Source organism: Abramis brama (genome assembly GCF_963993115.1).
Source record: "Abramis brama genome assembly, chromosome: 5".
Classification (NCBI taxonomy): Eukaryota; Metazoa; Chordata; class Actinopteri; order Cypriniformes; family Leuciscidae; genus Abramis; species Abramis brama.
The window spans coordinates 27531870-27551984 of NC_139967.1; the positions used below are offsets into that span (position 1 = coordinate 27531870).

At 38.7% G+C, this 20115-nt stretch overlaps 1 protein-coding gene and 1 long non-coding RNA gene across 8 annotated transcripts in view; one reads left to right on the forward strand and one right to left on the reverse strand.

The window, feature by feature from the left end:
* Positions 1–1004: 1004 nt before the first annotated feature.
* On the reverse strand, positions 1005–12286 carry LOC311082589. 2 transcript variants are annotated; one of them, XR_014606145.1, is made up of 4 exons: positions 12226–12286; positions 9014–9050; positions 8886–8917; positions 1005–1364 (listed from the first exon to the last, which is right to left on the reverse strand). It is a non-coding gene; the product is annotated as an uncharacterized lncRNA (long non-coding RNA). The 2 variants fall into 2 exon arrangements; XR_014606146.1 differs by lacking the exon at positions 1005–1364 and adding an exon at positions 5989–6186 and having other exon boundaries at positions 12226–12284.
* The window catches only part of rhobtb4 (Rho related BTB domain containing 4), a 52739-nt gene continuing 43512 nt past the window's right edge, over positions 10889–20115 (forward strand). The window contains exons 1-3 of one of the 6 annotated variants that reach the window (XM_084113510.1): positions 10889–11060; positions 11454–11579; positions 11660–11751. The gene's annotated coding sequence lies outside the window, so the exon portion shown is untranslated. Of the gene's footprint in view, positions 11061–11080; positions 11752–20115 lie in introns of those variants that run through there. The other 5 variants (XM_084113512.1, XM_084113511.1, XM_084113513.1 and 2 more) reach the window with 5 other exon arrangements.

Consider the following 20115-nt stretch of genomic DNA (forward strand, 5'->3'; position numbering starts at 1 on the left):
CAAGTTAAACTAAATGGAAATGAAAAATGTTGCCTATAGGCAACTAGCTGAAATAAAACAATTTTAAGTTTATAATATATCATATTTATATTGATTCATATTGATTCATATTTTAATTTTGATTTGATTTCAGTTAACTTTTAATTCATTTCAAGTAACATTTTTTTTTAATGGTTTTTAGGACCTTTTCATTTTTAATCAAAATGTCATACCTTGATCTTCTGTGATGTATGCAGGACTTCTCCAATCATTTAGTCTGCTTAAACCCTGTCCTTTCTTACAACCGACAGCAAGCTCACTTTCAGATCTGCCTCCATTCAATCATCAGCCGATTGATGGAAGCAAGTCCTTACTTTTTTTTTTTCTTCTTTAATCCGTTTCACTTGGATGTGCCTAACAATACAGAATAAAATATCTGTTGCTACTTCAGTTTCATCTTGACTTAAAATGTGTTTTATATTTTCTAAAATCCCACAGGGTAAGAAGTGCCCATGCATTAGTTGAAGAAACACTCATAAATGAGGGCCTGTTGCACTCTTTTTCAACTTGACAGCTACACATGGACACATCGTTTTATCTTTAATTAGCCCTTAGGATTTAAATAAACATGCATTAGTTGTTTGCTGGCTTCCGTACTTGATATTAGCCAAACGAGAGGCTCATTAGTCTGAATGGAATATGTTTTAATACAAGATGGTACATGTTTATTCATGTAAATGAGATGGAGAGAGGATTTCGAGGACAGTACAGACACAAGTGACTACTCTGCAGACGCATATCTTTTTATTCATGAAGAAGAGATTGAACTGGCTTTGAATTGTGGAGAATAATCTGTCCATATAAAACATGACAGTTTATTCACTTTCTGTCCTGCCTGTTTGTCATCATATTTTTAGCAGCAGCTGAACCCAGTGACCAGGCTTTAATGTTCAGCAAACAAAAGCCGCTGGACGAATCCCATTAACGTGAATGATTAATTTGGAGATGTCTGGGTGGAACACGCAGCACTCGCTCTCCCTTCCAAAACTTTCCAAAACCTATCGGCCTTAGCGCAAAGCCTGCTGGGAAAGCACTGCCTCACAGGGATCGACAAAGTAATTCCTCACCAGTCTGGAGCTGAGGAGAAAACAGACGCAAGGAGGAAACTGGGGAAAAGTGTCTCCTGAAAATAGTTCATATAAATAGACTGGAATCAGCAGGAGGGGGAAGGGGGATCAGACACACAGACAAATGCCGGATGAGAGAGAATGACTGGATAGAAAGTGGAGTGAGAAAGAGGTTATGATTCATCTGGTCATCTGGAGATTGAGACGTTTGCACACTCCACCCGCTCCAACAGCTGCCTCCGTCTCTTCTGCTGGGTGCTGTGTGTGAGAAAAGAAAACAGAGAGAGTGAGCTGTTTTAAAGATATGTCCTGCCTTTGGAGCACTGCACAAAAACAAAAAGCATCTTAGTCATGCAGTTTCATGGTCACACCTCGAATCTGACTTTCATTTATCAAGTAGGACTATTTCATTTATGAATCAGACAGACAGTGCCGAAGCTGGTTATGATCACTGGTCAGTCAGGTCTTAAAACCTGTGCTTAAATAAAACAATCAATAGGACTGGAAAATATCCTTTTTCTTTCCTTTATATTGTTCTCGGCATTGCCACAAACATCAAACAAGACACGTAGCGAGAAATAATTGGTGATCAGAAACATGTCATGTGAATTCCTCATGAATTTGTCAGTAACTGTCATTACCTGTGGATGTAATTTCAGGAAATTCAAAACAACTTCTTGTTCCAAAATGAATGTTCTTGTTCTTTTTATGAATTTAATTCCATTATACAAAATGTCAAACCAAGTAGCATCTGCTATGTATTTATTTATTTATCTTTAGCCAATGTGATTTTTACACAGGTATATTAGAGTAACCGTAAACCACTTGTAGCAGTGGTTTTCATCGAAGAGCATACATAATTAAATTCTGGAGTCACAAAATGAATCATGATTCATGAGTACCTTTGCCCATATAATCTTTAAGCTAATAAGGTCAAGCGTATTTGGCTTGCTGTCCGCAGTGGAGGGGCTCGATGAAGCAGCTTCAACTCAAGCTTAGATATACTCCCCAGTGGGACTGCTAATGCTTGGATGATGAGTATATGGTAGCAAAATGCCTAAATTATGTTGGTGGAGTTGGGGAGGGATGCCAAAACAGCTGATGCCAGATCAAGATGAGCAGCTGCTTATGTGCTCCGGCAGTTGACTGAAAGATTAGATGGGTTCACTCGAAATTACGTAGTGAACTTCACTTAATTTAATACATCAACACTCACAGTTTCTGTTAATTAAAAAGGTTTGAAAACAAGTAACACTGTCATGATTACAGCAGAAATGCCAGAGGAAATTTCTTAGTCATAATGGGGTGACTTTGTTGGACAATGGGAGTAAAAAAAGGTTAAGACCCAGACTTAAGAGGAGGATTACAAATCTCAGTGGAGATCCCTTGAAAGAGAAATATAAAGAAAGATTACAGTAGAATAACTCCTCGTTTTGCCTTTCATTATAATTTAATTAAATACAGACACACAGTCAGTATCTTACCTGAGAAATCAGTGCAGACAGTGAATATTCTACAATTATAAACCTCACCTCTTTCCCATTGTTGCTTATATTAATTGGCTGGCTCAAGAAACATCCAAGTGTTTTACTGTTAAACATGCAAGCTGTAGTGAAATGGTAGCGTTGCCAGGCATATTAGATATTAAAATATATATAAATATAAAAATATTCCAATGTCTGTTTACTCTGGTCATCCTTAAGCGTAGCTAGAGACAAGCATGGAACAATGCCTGCCAGTTTCTCAAAGCTTTCATTAAAGTGGTAATTGTGTATAAAGATCAAAGTGTTCGTTGTCATCGGGCTGAATTTGCACCTCAATTATCAGACACGGACATCCTGAGGCAGGTGTAATCAAGCACAGCAGGATAGGGCACAAGGGCGTGAGTTTGGCACAGAGAAGTGAACAGACAGCCTGAAGGCTTGTCACTAGCAGGCAGGCATCAGAGATCAACACGTTAGCAGGGGTAGAGCACTTGACGGTGGAGTGCTGTGTGTTTGAGTGCTGGGGTTGTGTTGGGGGGACACGACCGTGACCTCACACTTTGGCCCTGAAATGTGAGATAACACTCCAGTAGCATGTGTAAGTGTGTTTGTGTGTGTGTGAGAGAGAGAGTTAAAATATGATCTAGGCTATATAGACATGTATATGTGAGTGTGAAATATCATTCAAAATGTTTCACAATAAAGTTTGGAAACTGGTTCTAAAAAAATGGTGAAAAATCAGTTCCCATGCTCAGTCGATTGTTCAGCTGATGAAACATCTTTCCAAAAGCCTTTCTGTAGACATTAACCTTTATAAAACCGTTTTGAAAGGTAGAAAATTGCATGTAATCTAGGACCTGTACAGCACATGCCATTATAAAGACTGTTAGTCTATATCTTCACAGCCTCATTTTCATGCTAGTATTAATTTTATCTACCCTGACTAAAGTCTATAGTCAGGGTTTCTCAATACTAAGGCTGCATATCTGGGCTGCCACATCATCAAGCTTTGTCCAAGGACGTCTCAATTTGAAGGATTTTTTGAAGACAGCAATTTTGCATCCTTCATTCAGCTTGTTTTGAAGGATGCATCCTTCAGTCACCCACAATCTTTTGCACACATTCCAATTCACAAAATGTCACTACTTAAAAATGCTATACAAAACAATTATTTTGGAGATGAAGGCATTGTTTTTTTTTGTTTTTTTGTAAATTAATTATATAATGCTAAACCATATAATGTAAACCACTGGGAAACCACAGACGGTTGTGTACCTGTACTGCATTAATAGAAAAAGATGTTTCATACAAAGTCATTTAAAATGATAATTTTAATAGTATTTTCGCACCAGAAACATTTATGACGTAACCATGCGCACTTATACTAGACTCATTGTAGTGTTTAATGCTGAGGAGGACTCTAGCCTACTAGCCTCCTAAGGACTGGACTAGGAAGGACGCAGCCTCACTAGGAGGAAGCCTTCCGTTTGAGAAGCACCCATGTACTACTATTTGGTGATGCCACGAGACCGCTAATTATACCTAGTGATTGTGCAATAATCCAATTATTAAACCAACTAGACGACTCTTTTCGGGACATAGCAGTCCGATTCCTGAACAAATTACTCTTGTGTCAATCGAAAACATGCAGTTCAACTAGTCTGATTTCCAAAGGAATCATTCGAATGAGTTGGTTCTTTAATTAATCAAACTGTTGACAACTAATAGGTACTGACTGGTTGTTCATATGACATCTACCCAGCAAGCAATAGCCGTCATTTCACCATCTAGGTTAACTATAGACCCGGCTATGAGTAACCCACTTCTAGCCAAAATAACTTGGTTACATGTCGTTTTTGCCAAAATAACTTGCGAGATGTATGATATTCCATCATGTAAGCAAAGTAAACAGTGATTATAAGGTGTTCGGTTTCATTTATTCACTCATTTAATTTCTTTGTTATCTAATTGATGACTAGTCTATTCTTGGGCTGTGGTCTAGATGTCTTAAATTTTCAATGACAGCCCATATTTTGCCTTCTGGCCTGTGTTTGGATGGCTATTAGACGTCTTTTAAACGCAAAATTGCCTGCTGGGTAAAGATACACATTATGTATGTTGTCTTAAGTATTTTATACACATTACTGAATGAAATATGTTACCACGTTGTTTGTTTAATATTGTTATGGTTAAGGTTAATTATTGGATTGAATTTGACACCTCTATACATAATGCTACTGTAAAAAGTCATTAAATGCCTCTGTAAACACACCTTTTGCGAGACTTGTTTTAAATATAAGTCTTATTGAAATTACCTCATCATTTGGCAATTGTATTTCACCCCCCAAAAATACAAAAAGAATCATTCATGGAACTGTTAAGAAAATGGAATCGAGAGGAATTTGAGCCAGATTTGGAATCAATAAATTCTTTATTAGTCCCATACCTATTCACAATTTCAGTTCAAACAACAAAGACAAAGTATGTTCTCAGGCTTGAATGCACTCCACCCTTTTGAACTTAATGTTTTAGTTAGATATTTAGTTAGATAGCCACTTCATGATTATGTCAACTAATAATGTTTGCAGAGCAGCAAGGTCTTTCCAGGGAGTTCCTGGTATGTTTTTCACAGAGTGGTGAGATCTGGTTTCATGTGTCAAGTTTTAAAGTCAATATATTTTGATCTGCATCACATGGGGAACCGGTGACTTCATGGAGCAGTTACATGTAGCCATCCATAACAGACTTGTGACAAGTAAAATTTCTGAATTATCCAAAAAGCAGCGCTAGTATTTGTTGAATCAGGAACAGGACTTTGACATAGCTGTGTAAGCAAAATTTTCCTGTCTCAATATTGCGTGCAAAGATGTTTGTTATTTTTTCTTATCAGAGTGCCTGTGCAAACATTCACTCATTGGCTAAAAATAATAGAACGTTGAAGAGATATTGCCTCAAAGGATGTAGATTTGGCCAATGTTTTAACATAGAAAAATGAAAAAACAATGACGGCCCCAGTGAACTGGCTGCAGGCCACAACAAAGACATATCAATTGCATAATTTATATTACCATGAGCAAACATGGGAGTACTGTGGGTAATTTTCTTCTAAATGTGTGTGTGTGTGTGTGTGTGTGTGTGTGTGCTCCAGCTGTGCTGTCACTCAAGGAAACCCACTACACTCGTAACACACACTCGCCTTTGCCCTCTGAGAGGATCTAAATTTGCTGTGCTAAGCAGAAATTGAACCTAGTCATAATTACATGCAAAACATTAACCTGAACCCCAATCCTCTCTGCCCCCTAAAGACTGCTTGAACTCTGTTTTTCCATCCAATATACAACACAAAACACAATGTCAGAATTGATACACATGAAGTCAGATTTAAATTTGAGGCACATTACCAGTCTCTATTCCAGACATCACTGTCACAAGATCCTAGAGGCCGTGACATCGGCATGCCCTGTAAATAGAACACATATACAGGGAATTCTCCTCTTGACTGGGTTTATATAGGAGACTGGGTTGATGGACCGTGTGGCCTCCAGATGGGCACTCAGGCCTGGACAGCGTGATCAGAGGTGAACAAAAGCAGAAATCTAAATGGAGCAGAAAGACAAACACGCCAGTCTGTTCATTTAGTCTTTCCAGACAGTTAATGAGGATGGACACTAAATGAAAGGGGTCAAATGAAGTGCAAATATCACAATTTAGCCTTAAAAAGGGTACAATCATATACAGTATTCTCTGGCATATGCTGCTTGCACTACAAGCAGTAGATTCTATCAGTGAACTAAAGTTTTCCAATAATCCAAAAGCCAATGGAAAAATCCTATTGGGTTTTGCGCGAACCGGGGTGATGCTAACTTCTGGGTCGGACTACAAAAAGTATAGGTAAACTCCTTTGACCCTCAAATTCCAGAGGAAGACTCTCGCCTGTGAGGGAGATTTGGAAATATGCTAATCTTGATTGGGCATGATATGATGGCGTCAGGGCAGCGTTTAGCTGTATTTTGTCCCTGTTTCCATGGCAACCCCAAAGTGCTGCTTGGAGGTGTGACGCTGCTCGAAGTGTGGCATGTGCCAAAGCCTACTGCTTATCTCTCGTTCGCTAAGTTTCTATTCATAGTGCTCAATGGTGAGCCATGCTGAGGATGGGCATGTGGTGGGTACAGTTGGGCTACGCAGCCCAGCCCAGATCAGACCGTACCATGCTGATTTTAGAGAAACGCAGGGTAGAACGCGAGGGGGGTTGGCAGAGCGCAGGTGTGTGCCTGCAAAACCTCAATTCTCAGTAGTTCCGTTCAAGTCTAAGTAACACCTGCTATCTAACAGTGATGGGCTTTAGCGACAGTTTTCCCCATTTGTAGGATCATTTTGGAATAGGAATATTCATTTTGCTCATGAAAAAATAGATCAGTCTTCAAAAATTCACGTTTAATTCAATGTGTTACTTGTCCTTTATGAAATTTACTAGCAATTGTAAATGTAAATCCTACACCATTATTTTTCAGTGTGCCCTGATTTTGTATTATTATTGTAATAAATAATACCAAAAATTTGTATTATTTTTAATTTAAAAAAAATATAGCTACCGTGAAATGTAGAAAATATAATTATTCCTACAATTATTTATTAGCTGTCATATCCTTCAAAAGCTTTCATGCATTTACGGCTCAGTGATCTCGACTCTGTCATGCGCCTGGAACCAAAAGTCAGTGAGGAGAGCTCTAACTGTCACTGGATATGTGGTTTTTTTTAGCAGAGTGGATGGGCCTGGGGACAGAATCTATGTAAATAACAGCTTTTGTGGGTGATTGTTCAAGCTCAATTGGCACCTCTGTAATGGGCTTTTGTAAAGTGGATCAGTGAGGAGAATGGCACGGCTCTATGCCACAGAAAACAAGCCATTGTGGGCTCTGCCTGTTCAGAGCCAGGGACACAGAGGGTTGCTGAGAGAAATTGATCTGGCCGGGCTTAACCCCTAGTCTTTCATGTGTCTATGGCTTTGGCCAGAATTGGCTTTGTTAGAATCAGCCTACGCAAGGTCTTTCCGACCCAATGATCAGCACTTTACCCCCCTGGGAGAAGGGAGAGAGGCAGTGGACTGCACTGAAGCCACCTTTATTCCCCATTGTGCCCATGCACGGGTACATCAATAGTGTTGGGTAGAAGCCTGAGGAAAAAAAAAAACTGCTGGGAAAGACACTTTGGAATAAAAACCCAGGGGAATCAACAACAGCTTGTTGTTGTAGGCTGCCTATACACAGACAACACCCAATACAAACTATTTTACCAGTTTAATGAGTAGATTGAACAGTGTTTCCATTGCTATTTATGATATATTGATTTAGAAAGCGCTAAAAGTGTCATTTGATTTTGTGGAACCCATGAGTCGGTGCAATACTTAATTATTTCTAGATAATAAGATGAAGACAGATTTCTCAAATGCTCCAGGGACACTTCATATTTTAACTGAGAGGGACGAGTCTGGACACATCCTACTATGGCCTACTTCAGACGGCACTTTGTGGAACACAGTGGCAAGTATGAGGGAGCTTTTTTTCTGGGAACAGATCCCAGGATGTCTGAAAACCCTAGTGAAATCGCCAATTGCCACAAGGTTAAATAAACTGGGTCATTTAGTTTGTACAGCAACTGGTATTTTAAATAACCCCACCTGAAAATACCTCCTGGTCTATATACGTTTGTCCTAACTCAAACTACGCTCTTAAAAAAAATGGTTCCAACAGGGGGTTTTCACAGCGATGCCATAGAAAAACCATTTTTGGTTCCCTAAAGAACAGTGCTTAAAAGAAACATTATAAAAATCCCAACTTTTGTGAAATGGAAAGGTTCCATGGACGTGAGTGTTTATTCTAGCATTGATACCATTAAAGAGCCTTTATTTAAAAAAAAAGGGTATAGTGGGTGAAAATATCCTTAATTTCACATTTGGAAAATGTACACTGGTTACCAAACTTTACATAAATATATTGTTTAATGGTGACATCGAACATATATGCATTCCAAACAGCTGAAGTAGACAGTATTTTAGAGCTAAGCTACTGTTTTTAAATAATTAAATTAAAACCAATATACAGCCCTATATGATATCATAACAATCTGAGACATAACAGTTCATACATCAAAAATACTTGCATTATCAAAAATATTTGGTAAAATTTTTTTGTGGTATACAAAAAAGCTGAAACATAGACCTGTTTTAAAAATTAGGGTTAAAAATATTAAAGTCATAGTTTACCCAAAAATGAAAATTCTGTCATAATTTACTCACCCTCATGTTGTTCCTCTATGTCTTTCTTTATTCTGGATCATAAAAGAAAATATTTAGAAAATTCACCATACAATGGAAGTCAATGGAAATTAAAGCGGTTTGGTTATCAATGGAATTCTTCAGAATACCTTCTTTTGTGTGCAGAAGAAATAACATCATACAGATCTGGAAAGACATGAGGGTAAATTTGATGATGGTGGAATTTACATTTTTGGGTGAACTGTCCCTTTAAGGGAAGTTCATCTAGAATCCATTACCGCAGTTTGCAAATGGCAAATAATTGCCCTAACTGATAATACACAATACTGTTGAATAGGCTGTTCTGCCACACTGTTCATCTGTCATTCGGGCTCAGCAAAACCAGTGTGTGACATAATTATTCAGAAAAACTCAAAGGATGTTACTTAAGAAGAAGAAGGAATATCAGGTCACTTCTCAGGAAGTTCTAAGATGAACAGTAAACAGCATCACCTAATGTTTCTCATTCATTATAGAACAGTGTACTGTTTTGCAAACAGAAGGGGAAATCTTGCTTTGTCAGTGCCATGACATAGAAAAAAAAAACTGCTTGCAAAGTTTGGAAACATTTTGTGACTTTCTGAGCTGTTATTAGCATGATTTTTTATTTCATTTTAACATCTTTAAAGCATCTTTAAGTACAGATTAAGGAATTATGGCTTTTTTTTATATTTTTGATGAGAATACTTTGTGTCTGTATTTCCCAATTTAAATTTTAGGTTCACCTTTTTTATTTCATTTATTCCACAGTTTAACATTTTGTATTGTATATTTTGATAGTGTTCATTCAAGTTTAGTTTTTGAATGTTCTTAAGAATGGATCAGTCTCAGGCTCATGTGAGTAAAATGTCATGTGTTCGCTGAAAGTTGCTGTAATGTTCTAGAACAGGGTTCACCAATCTCGGTCCTGGAGGGCCGCTGTCCTGCAGAGTTTAGCTCCAACCCCAATTAAACACACCTGAACCAGCTAATCAAGGTCTCACTAGGCATACTAGAAACTTTCAAACAGGTGTGTTGGAGCTGGTTGGAGCTAAACTCTGCAGGGACAGCGGCCCTCCAGGACCGAGATTGGTGAACCCTGTTCTAGAATAACAAACCCTGAATGTGCCGCAGGTGTGTTTGTAATGAAATGGAGCTGCATGCGTGTCACTGATGTAGGCCATATGTGAAGCGTCCTGACATGCAGGTCCAGCAGAGCCATCCACAGTTTAACATGCTTTAATGCTCAGTGCTCACCCTGTGGGTCTGTGCTATGTCAGTACTGTTTTGTAAAATGCAACTTTTTGTAAAAGATAACAAGCAAACAAAAAATATTGCTCATAAATATCCCTGTCATTTTGCACAAAAGCAGGTAGTTTAGTCTCTATTTTCTGTAAAAATCTGATTTGTTGCACAATGATTTCCTTATACTATATAGAACATCGGCATCTCCTTTGTTGATGGATAGGAGGCATTGTGACTAGTCAGCAGACTAAATTGGGAAGTGTTGCAATCCATTGTAATACTTTCTGTGTATGACATTAAGTTAAACCATCAATATTCAAGAAGAAACCCACCACTAAAATTAAATAAATTTAGAGTTCGAGTGAAACAAAATCCTTTGCAATGTTTTGTTTACCCTCTTTTTCATATTTTGATCATAACAATTATATTTATATTTTAAATATTTACATTCCTTTTATTTATTTTGTTCTTGTACTGAAAATATTTACCTTCATGCATTCCTTGAGAGGAAGTCAATGATTATATGAAAATAAATTCATTGACAGTAATGTTTACCTTAGTATTATTAATAGCATTTACTTAATCACTATAACGTGAACCCAAATTAGCTTTTAGCTAAATATAACAATTGACATCTATGTTTAGCACACGTCCCATTCCATCACTTGCACAATTTCAGCCTTTGAGTGGCGACACATAACGCGCCGTAGACTGTCCACGCGCTGTAGCGCGAGCTGTAGGCAGAAGCTCTCGCGCTCCACTTTATGAATGGATGGGAGTGGCGCCGTAGTGTCAGTGTCAGTGTCGTCACGCTGTTAATAGGCGCTGGCGTTCGTCAGTGGACTTCACAGGACAGCAAGTGGACAACATATGACAGCAGCCAGAGCGAGACATTTGGGGCATTAGGGGCAAAAGGCGACTGGAGGCGATACGGTGAGCGCGCGACTGTGACAGAGGGGCAGTTCACACATGTAACAGGGTGGGAGGATGGGATAGGGTAGACAAAGGAATAGCAGGCACGTAGTTTAATTGGCCGCTCGTAGACTAGGCTACTTGGACACGTTTACGGACTGAATAATAAAAAGTTTCATTCTTTGTTATCACGCTGATGGCCTCTCACGCGATTCACTTCGACTTTTTGATTCGCGGGATTCACTTTTACTCCAAAACCACCTGAGAGTGCTGCTTTTTTCCCCGTCATTTTTTTTTGTGTTTGTATGTGTGTGTGTGTTTATGGTATACTTTGGTATGACTGGATATCCCGAAATGTATTCCTACAGAGTTGTGGCAAAGTAGAGATATAATTGTACGAATCTCTTTTCAAAGGCGTGACAGAATCAAAAGGGCGAGACAGAAAAAACTCGCATCAGCACCACGCGAGCACACTTCGTCTGTCTGTCTGGGAGAGACTCCGAACCGAAGAGCCTTCGTTACAGGATCTCATTACTGTTGGTCTGCATTTACTGTCCCTCCCAAGAGTTTTTGGGCTGTTCCAGCTCAATGACTAACTCCCTTTTCTTTTATCTTGGAAGAAGGACACAAAACTGTATGGTTTAGTTGAAGGCAGTGAGCACTTTTCTGACGCGCGTACCCGAAAGATTCACGAGGCGAAATCACATTAAAGGTAAGTACGGTTTTTATTTTTGTTACAAACACAACACTTTTTAGTTTGATATGACATTTAGCCTAGTGTTTTGTCGCCTGTAATGTTTAGTGTGATCCACATTTTTAGCCCATATGTGCATTATTTTGCAGGACAGATTTTTTTTTTTCCTCAGGTTTTAAAATGTAATTTCATCTTGTCGTGATTGATGCCAATATGAAGATGACAACTGACAAGACTCACATTAGTTCGCTTTGGAACATTGCAACCTATTACAATTGTTCTAAAATTAACTTAAATTGTTGCCTTAAATTTTCAAATGAAAAATCAAAGTGGTGCCAACAAGTGACAACCTGTGGTGCACTTTTTCAACCACTTGAAACAACGGTAAAGAAAATTGAGTTGAATTCCGAAAACACAGAAAAATGTTATTGACAAATTATGACAAGTTAATGATCGGAAGGAAAGATGTAGCTATAAGTGAAGTAGACCTACATTTGTGATTTTCCCATTTGTGATTGACCATTTTCCCTAGGCGCATTCTGGTCAAAAACCATTGCAATGAATGCTGCTAAATAGGCAGCTCAATAAGTTTTGAGATACAGCCAGTGCTTTGTAAACAGACACCAGGTCTGTGAGTCACTCCTGTAATATGGGTTCAGGATTCAAGTAGGGGTCCCTAATATTCAAGGGGGTAAGTGGGTCATGACATAGTGACAGCCCAACTATATCTAATTTAGATTGTTTAACAATCTGTTGAACATTATAAAGTAGTTAATGTTTTTTTAAATCAAAGTTAATGTAAAAAGTCCATGAGTTAGATAAGAGTCCGGCTATAGAAGCCATTGGCACTGTAAAGGTTGAAAACTCCTCAGCTAGAGGAACACGTAATGGACATTTACAATTACATAAATCTCAGTCCTTCTCTTCCGAATGGATGTACGTGGCACTTTTATATTTATATTACTTCCACATTTCTCCACATAGATTTTGAAGATTTCGCACAGCTGAGTAAACACTGACTGTCCGGTCATAATCCACACCGCATCCTCACTGCTGTATTAATAATGAACGCATGATAATAACTAATAATGATATTTATTGTGGGAAACATTCATTAAAGATATTTACATTTCAAATGATACAAGACCAGCTACAGAAGGAAATTCTATGTCATTGCACTTTGATTTGTGAATTAATAACTTTATGCTACTTTGCATATCTAAGATTGAGTTAATGTAAATATTTAAAGTTAACTTGTCATGGCAAATGTTTAAGCTCAGATTCATATCTGTAGGTTTGAGGCTGATCATGTTGTTTGGACAATACAAACTTGACACACATTGGAAACAGTAACTGCATGATTACTGGCAGTTAAAGACCGTTAAGGGAACAATTACATATTTTTCCAACCGTTTGTTATCTGTCATGGAACTAAAACCATTGTTTTTTGGGTGAGGCAGATTGTGGAATATGTTACCGCCCTTTCTTTCTTTCTTTTTCTTTCTTTCTTTCTTTCTTTCTTTCTTTCTTTCTTTCTTTCTTTCTTTCTTTCTTTCTTTCTTTATCTACTTCATCTCCAAGAGATTGTTGTTGGTGACATGAGCTTTCCAGCAAACTTGCACTCCAAACATTCCAGGCCTCTGGAGCACCGAGGAGCTGGCCAGCTCCACACAGCTGGGAACTATATAAGACCCGGGGCCAGTGTATTGAGCAACATCTTTAACTTGGTCTTGCACTCCCTATGGCCTGATACAAGAAGGGGGAGGGGGGCGTTCCACATTCCACTTTCTCTACCGGGGCAAAGCGCCATCCAGATCCCAGTAGGAATACATAGAAAGGTAGAAATTCCAGTGTGCAGATAGATGGATATGTCACAACACATGACAGGATGAGTAAAGCATGCACACGGCATACATCTGTATGCTGAATGCACAATTGACATTACACAGACAAGTGCTGTTCATTCCTGAACTCTGCACACATGCATATATAAACATGGGGGTAAACAAACATGCATCATTTCGCCAAAGCACATGATGTCCGTCTGTGCTGGACCAATGCAGTTTAGAAAGACGGTCAATACAGTGTTCTGTCTCCCTCTGCGTTTTTGGCTGCTCTCGCAGTTGTTTTTGAAAGGGGAGAGTCCGTGTGCAAAGAAAGTTGAGGCCAGGACAGCGGGCCGATAGCGAGAGAAAAGAGTGGGAGAGGGAACTGGAGGAGAGAGAAGAGAGTAGATCCTTGGAAAGACTTTGCAAGGGGTTGCGGGGGAAAGGATCGCGGCTGAATAAGGCACAGCTGCATACTAAGAGACAAAAAGATCATTTGAAAAGGAGAGCGAGAATGAAAGATAGTTACAGCAAAACAGCTCCTTTTATGTCTTATAACAGCAATTACGAGACAGTATGGGAGGTAGGAAGAGGAGGAATAGAAAAACAAACTGTAAGCTTTAGTAATGCAGTGAGAATGAGTGGAGAGTAAGTGGACTTTTTTAATAGTTTCGAATAGACTTTTGACTTGCGGTAGTCTGGTCCTTATTGCACCCTATTCTGGCCAAGAACACACTTAAGCCCCTTTCACACAGAGATTCTGGAAAATACACGGATAATGTGTCTCGGGATTTGTCCCGGGATTGTCTGATTTTGGTTCATTCAAACTGCCAGTGATTTTCCGGAATCTGTGAGTGCGTTCACACACATCCCGTAAAGATCCCGTAAAGACACGTGACGTCAGGATGTGATAACTCCTGTCAAGATGTCAGTTCTGCTGATAACTCCTCTTCGTCATTTCTACACGAAGACGGGTCCATAGTCCCCAGTAGCGCCACTGGCTTTGCCGAGTGGCTCGTTCCCCATATGCTGTAGCATAGGTTGTAGAAAGGCCCGTGCGATGGCACACCCCTTACGGCATTGGTCCTGGCTTTTGTTCACACAGGCTGCGTTCCGGGACTGATCCCGGCAATGTTACTAGGTCCCCATACAGAAGCTCCTCACTTCTAGTCCTAAATACTCTTACAGCAACGGGGGAGTACTCTGGGTTCGGGCAAAAATTCCGAGCTCGGAGCCCTCCCCCCGGACAACACGCCAAATACGCATAATCTTTACTCTGTTTAATTGATGTGTTTACTCGTGAAGTACTGATTATGTCACAGACAAATATTAGCTTTGCTCATGTATCAAGTTTACTTGTTACTAAGTCCCGGTTTCACAGACAGGGCTTAGACTAAGGCAGGGTTAGGCCTTAAGTTCAATTAGAGCATTTTAGTAGCTTTTATAAACGTGCCTTAGAAAGAAAAAAATTACTGAAGTGGCAGTGACATATTTTAAGATATGGCAAGTTGCTTTCAGTTAAAACAGCCCAAACATGCATTTTTGATGCATGTGGATGAGGGAAAGTGTTAAGTGAAACTTAACTGATACATGCCGTGTACTTGATGTGCACAACTGATACTTGATGAAGGTAGTGCCAGCCATTGTGACGTTATTTTAGGCAGTCTTAGTCTTTTTTAAAACTTCTTTTTAATTTAGTTTCAAATGGATTGATACAGAAGCCTATTATCCATTCATTACAATCCTGGAAGCACTCCTAATAAGAGATGCACTCCTGACAGTTTATATATTTATTTTAAAAAAAGTATAATTATAATGATTTTAAATATAAATAAATGAATAAAAAATATTTATTTATCTCCAGAACCATTTAGAAAGTGTAGCTCTCTGCTTTGTTTGTGAAACCTTCAGTGGCGTAAGCATGTTTTGTGCACACAGACACACGCAGTCCATGTGACAGTGCTGAGAGTTGTGAGGACAGGCAGGTGTTGTGCAGGAATTGCTTAGTGATAAGGTCCTCACCCTGTCTCCTCCCTGTCCTAGTCCAGATTCCCTCTCCTACTCTCTGTCAGTTTGTTCATGTGTGTATGCTTCGAGTTCAACAGAGACGGCAGATAGGGTTGCACATTGCACAACTATTGACACACTTTCGGGGAGCATGAACTCAGTCACCCAAGACTGCTTGTCTCTACAGGAGTCATTGCCTCCTGAAGTTATAAGTTATTCATGACAGCATTGGTTTAAATTTGACAAAGTTTGTATTTTTTTACCCTTTCACATATAAAAAGTAAACTTCAAGTTCATTTTACTAAGTAGTGTATACTTAAGTAAAGGTCAAGTATATTTATGTATACTTTATGTAGTAAGTATACTAATATCAATGTACTAGTATTATACTTGTAAGTGTACTGTACTGCTTGGGACTAAATTGACCATATTTAAATGAGGCCTTCTGCATGTGGTAATTGTGTATGTGTGTGTGTGTGTGTGTGTGTGTGTGTGTGTGGCCTGGTAAACTCTACATTACACAAAGATGGCAATATCCGAAATCCTTGTCCTTGTGGGAAAATTGTTTTCCCCCATGAGGAAAACAGTTTATAAATCATACTAAGTAATGTTTTTTTTTTTAAAAATGTAAAAATGCAGAACGTTTTGTGTGATGGGTGGGTTTAGGGGTAGGGTTAGTGCAGTCTGTACAGTAAAAAAATCATTATGTCTATAGAAAGTCCCCCCAAAAACATGAAAACACAACGTGTGTGTGTTTGTTACAGACTGCTTGCATGTTAACAGACACAAACATTTTTGACAACACCAGTCTGATCCAGTCAGTGCACCACATTTTTATATTCATCAAATCACATAACATTTGCTTTTGGATCAAGACACTGTGGCTTCAGTAAATGACCATGTTTCCTTGACTGTTTGAGTTTACATATCTCGCATAACTACCTGAGGCCAAAAGTTACAGCAGTGCAAAAATTTCAAAAGGCTCTCTTGAATAGGGGTGGGATTAATTAAATGAGAATGAAGCCACCCTTTTTGCACTGTGTGTGTACTGTACTATATCGACGTGTATGTTTGTGTGTGAGAGTGCAAATCTGAAATCTAAAAACCCAGTTATCATGACATCTCCATCTTGTTTGACATTCTTTATTTTACAGCGGACATACCTCATTTTGTGATGAGATTACAATGCAGTTTCTGATTTACAGAGTGCAGGAAGACACACACATGCACACAGTGTAAAATATAGAAACACATTAACTTTCAAATCATTTGCTCTTTGTAGAGTAGATGCAAAGCAACCTGACCCGATGTCCCGGCAGTGCTTGAAAACCACATTCCAAAATAGCACACCCAACTTGATCTGTGATCCCATAAAAAGCACATATACAGTAGTAGTAAGCCAACACACACAATGAATCATGAGGAAAACCCTGTTGAGCAGGGAGTGGCTGGTGTGGCATTTTGTGCAGAACACCCACAACAGCTTCTGCTGTAATTCTTCTCATAGAAGCACAAAACATAAGGGCTGACAATGCATCTCACTGTATGACCATCATCCAACACATAATAGATTGCTTTATTTGTTTCAAATGAAGTTTTCTGTATCTCACATGTACAAATGTATGAAAGTCATTGCATGATCAAACAATATCAAACCTTGTGGCATAATGCACAAGCTTTTCATGCAATGCATTTCACAAAAAGAAGGCTGTTTTAAATGATAAAACAATATATATTTTTAAGTGTGACTTGACTTTAGGTTCCAAATAGTGTTTTGAGGCCACTGTATATTTACAGGAGTGGACAGTACTTGAGTAATTGTACTGTAATTGTAATTAGGGAGTGTTCAGGAAACCTGTTTAATGAGGGTTTTTTCCCCCTTTTTTTTCATGTTTCTAGTGGCACAGACATTATATATTTTAACTTGTACTCAATTGCATTTCCAGGGGGTGAAAATATACCCTTTTTATTTTTTTAGACATATTCTGCAAGGGTTTTTTTATGACTAAAAAGTCTATTCAAGGTTAAATACAATGTGCATCAAAGTTACTTTAATGAGACAGTCTCCTCTGTTCCTTGAACGCATGAGTAAATTTCTAAAGACAAACCTTAATATTTATTTTTAATACTTAAGTACAATTAAATGTGGATACTTTTGAATACTCATAATACATTATGAATTTTATTTTTTTACACAGTACCAATAAAGCAGGTACAATTTGTCTGCACTCTTTTGACCCCTGGCAAGTGCTGATGTGACAGGCACAGAAATAACACCAATATAGATTTTTCCAGTGCTTTTTGGAGATGTTGTTTTAAGTGTTCAGCAGGGTGCCAGACAGTCAATTTGTTGTGTGTGCATGTGTTTGTGTCCATATTCAATGAGTGTTTGTCTTTGATGTTCTGTGTGCATAGCAGTTCCTCTTTATTTGGTAACAATTTTTCTATTTGTGGGCCTAATTTTAACTATTTACCCTTCTAATCCCAGTTCTAAACAGTCTATGGAAATACATTCCAAAGCGATTACATTGACCTGTTCTCTCGCTGAAAACCCTTCGTCCAAAACAGAGAGAGAGATAAATGAGGAGTGACTGAGAAAATGTGAGACTATGAAACAAAATCACAGCAGCATATTGGCCTTCGGTTTGTTTCCAGCAGGTTCAGCTCCTATAGCAGAACAGCAGTGCAGTGTACTTCCTCATTCCCCCGGCGGTGGACAGCAGGTTCCCATTTGGCCTGTGGTGCTTCAGAGATGTTTGTTTTGGCATGTTAACATTAAATTAGCCTGCTTTTTTTCTCCTGGACCCTGTGACATTTTTTAATGTCACGTTATAGCTACTATTTTTCCATTTGCTTGGAATACAAGGTACTTTCCACTAGGTGTGCTTTATAATTACATTTTGTGAATTCATATTTTATGTACACTGGCATGCACCTCTGTTTACCATGTGCTAATTTAATTATTATTATTTTATTTTTTTTATTTTATTTCTTAACTGCATGAATTTCCATGCTGGTTATTGCTGGTTTCGAACTGATCTAGCTGGCGGACCGACACAGCTGATGAGTAGCAGCGTTTCCATTACCCTTCAAATTGCGCAAATTGAAAATGCAAATTGAAAACACACCCAATGGAAATGAAATTTCGCGAAAACTCCCATATATATCGCAAAATAAAAAAAGGTTTTACACTCGCATAAGGTGGTTTTTCAGGCAATTCGAAAAAGGTATATTTACCAAAACTGCAATGGAACATTTACAGGTCACCTGACGTAGATGGCGCGGTATGTTTGGACAGAAGACAAGACAGAGTTCTTCATTAAACTCAAAAGTAGTACGGGAATACTGGATTCTAAACAACAAAGAAATGCCACAATATATCAAGACCTTGAAGCAGATGGAGAGGGAGAAACACCTCATATGTGCTGCTCCCAAATATAAGGGTCTTTCCTTGCCATTAATGCTTGGATAATACGCCTATGTCTCCCTTCGATTAAAAATAATCGGTTAATGGAAATGCCGTCATTTCGCAATAGTTTTTTTTACCGACATTTAGAAAATATCGCAAAAGTTTTGCTCAAATCTGTAATGGAAACTGGTTACCCAAGGTTGACTTGCTGGTTAAAGGTACAATATGTAAAAGGTACAAAAACCACTTTCACAGGGTTATATATTTAGTGTAATTGTGTGCTTACATTATCCTAAATGTTTCCAAGAATTTGTAAATTCAGAGAAATTCACTATTTTAAATAGTGCCTGTCTCTTGTCACTTGTCGCCTGTCAATGACGTAATATCTGCGTTTCTGCTTGTACTGCCATAGTAACCATGGCAACAGACGTGGACAAATGTGTAACGTCTAGCGGCACGCTGTTGTTGTTTCGTTCAAACATTCTGGACCATGGCAAGCAGACTTTGGGACAAAAGGAGAAATAAAATGAGGATCAATATGAGCGTGGCGTTTTCGAGACGCCGCTCTTGCATGTGCTCAGACAGGTGAGCAAATGTACATAAAATGAATCAATGTTATATAGTTCAACATGATGAAATATTAGAATATCAACAGTATGATATTCTAATATTGATCTAGCTTACTGCTAGTCTCATACAGCCAACAAACTAACACATAAACTCGGATTTGTGGGTCTTGAGGAATCCGTGCTTGCCGAGTATTACGCGTGGGTTCCTGGATATTTTCTGTATCTGTTGTGCCCACTGGATAGAGGAGTCAGACCAAGACTTCTGTGCTCAGAACTCAGTGTTTATTTCGACATTCCTTTAACTGTGACTCTTCCTCGTTCCACCCAATCACATCGTGCATTTCCTTCTCCCCATCTCTCTTTGTCTCTCCCTCTTCCCGTTTTTCCCTTACGCTCGCGATATCTCGCGTAAAATCTAACTTTATTTAAACCTTCCCATTTCAATTCTTACAGTAGTAATTCAGCTCTTGCGGGTAGTTCGGTAGAATGAAATGTCCTCATTCCTTTATATCCCCCGGGACTCGCGTGTGGCGCTGATATCTGTCTCTCATTAGCAATCGCGCCCTGCTTC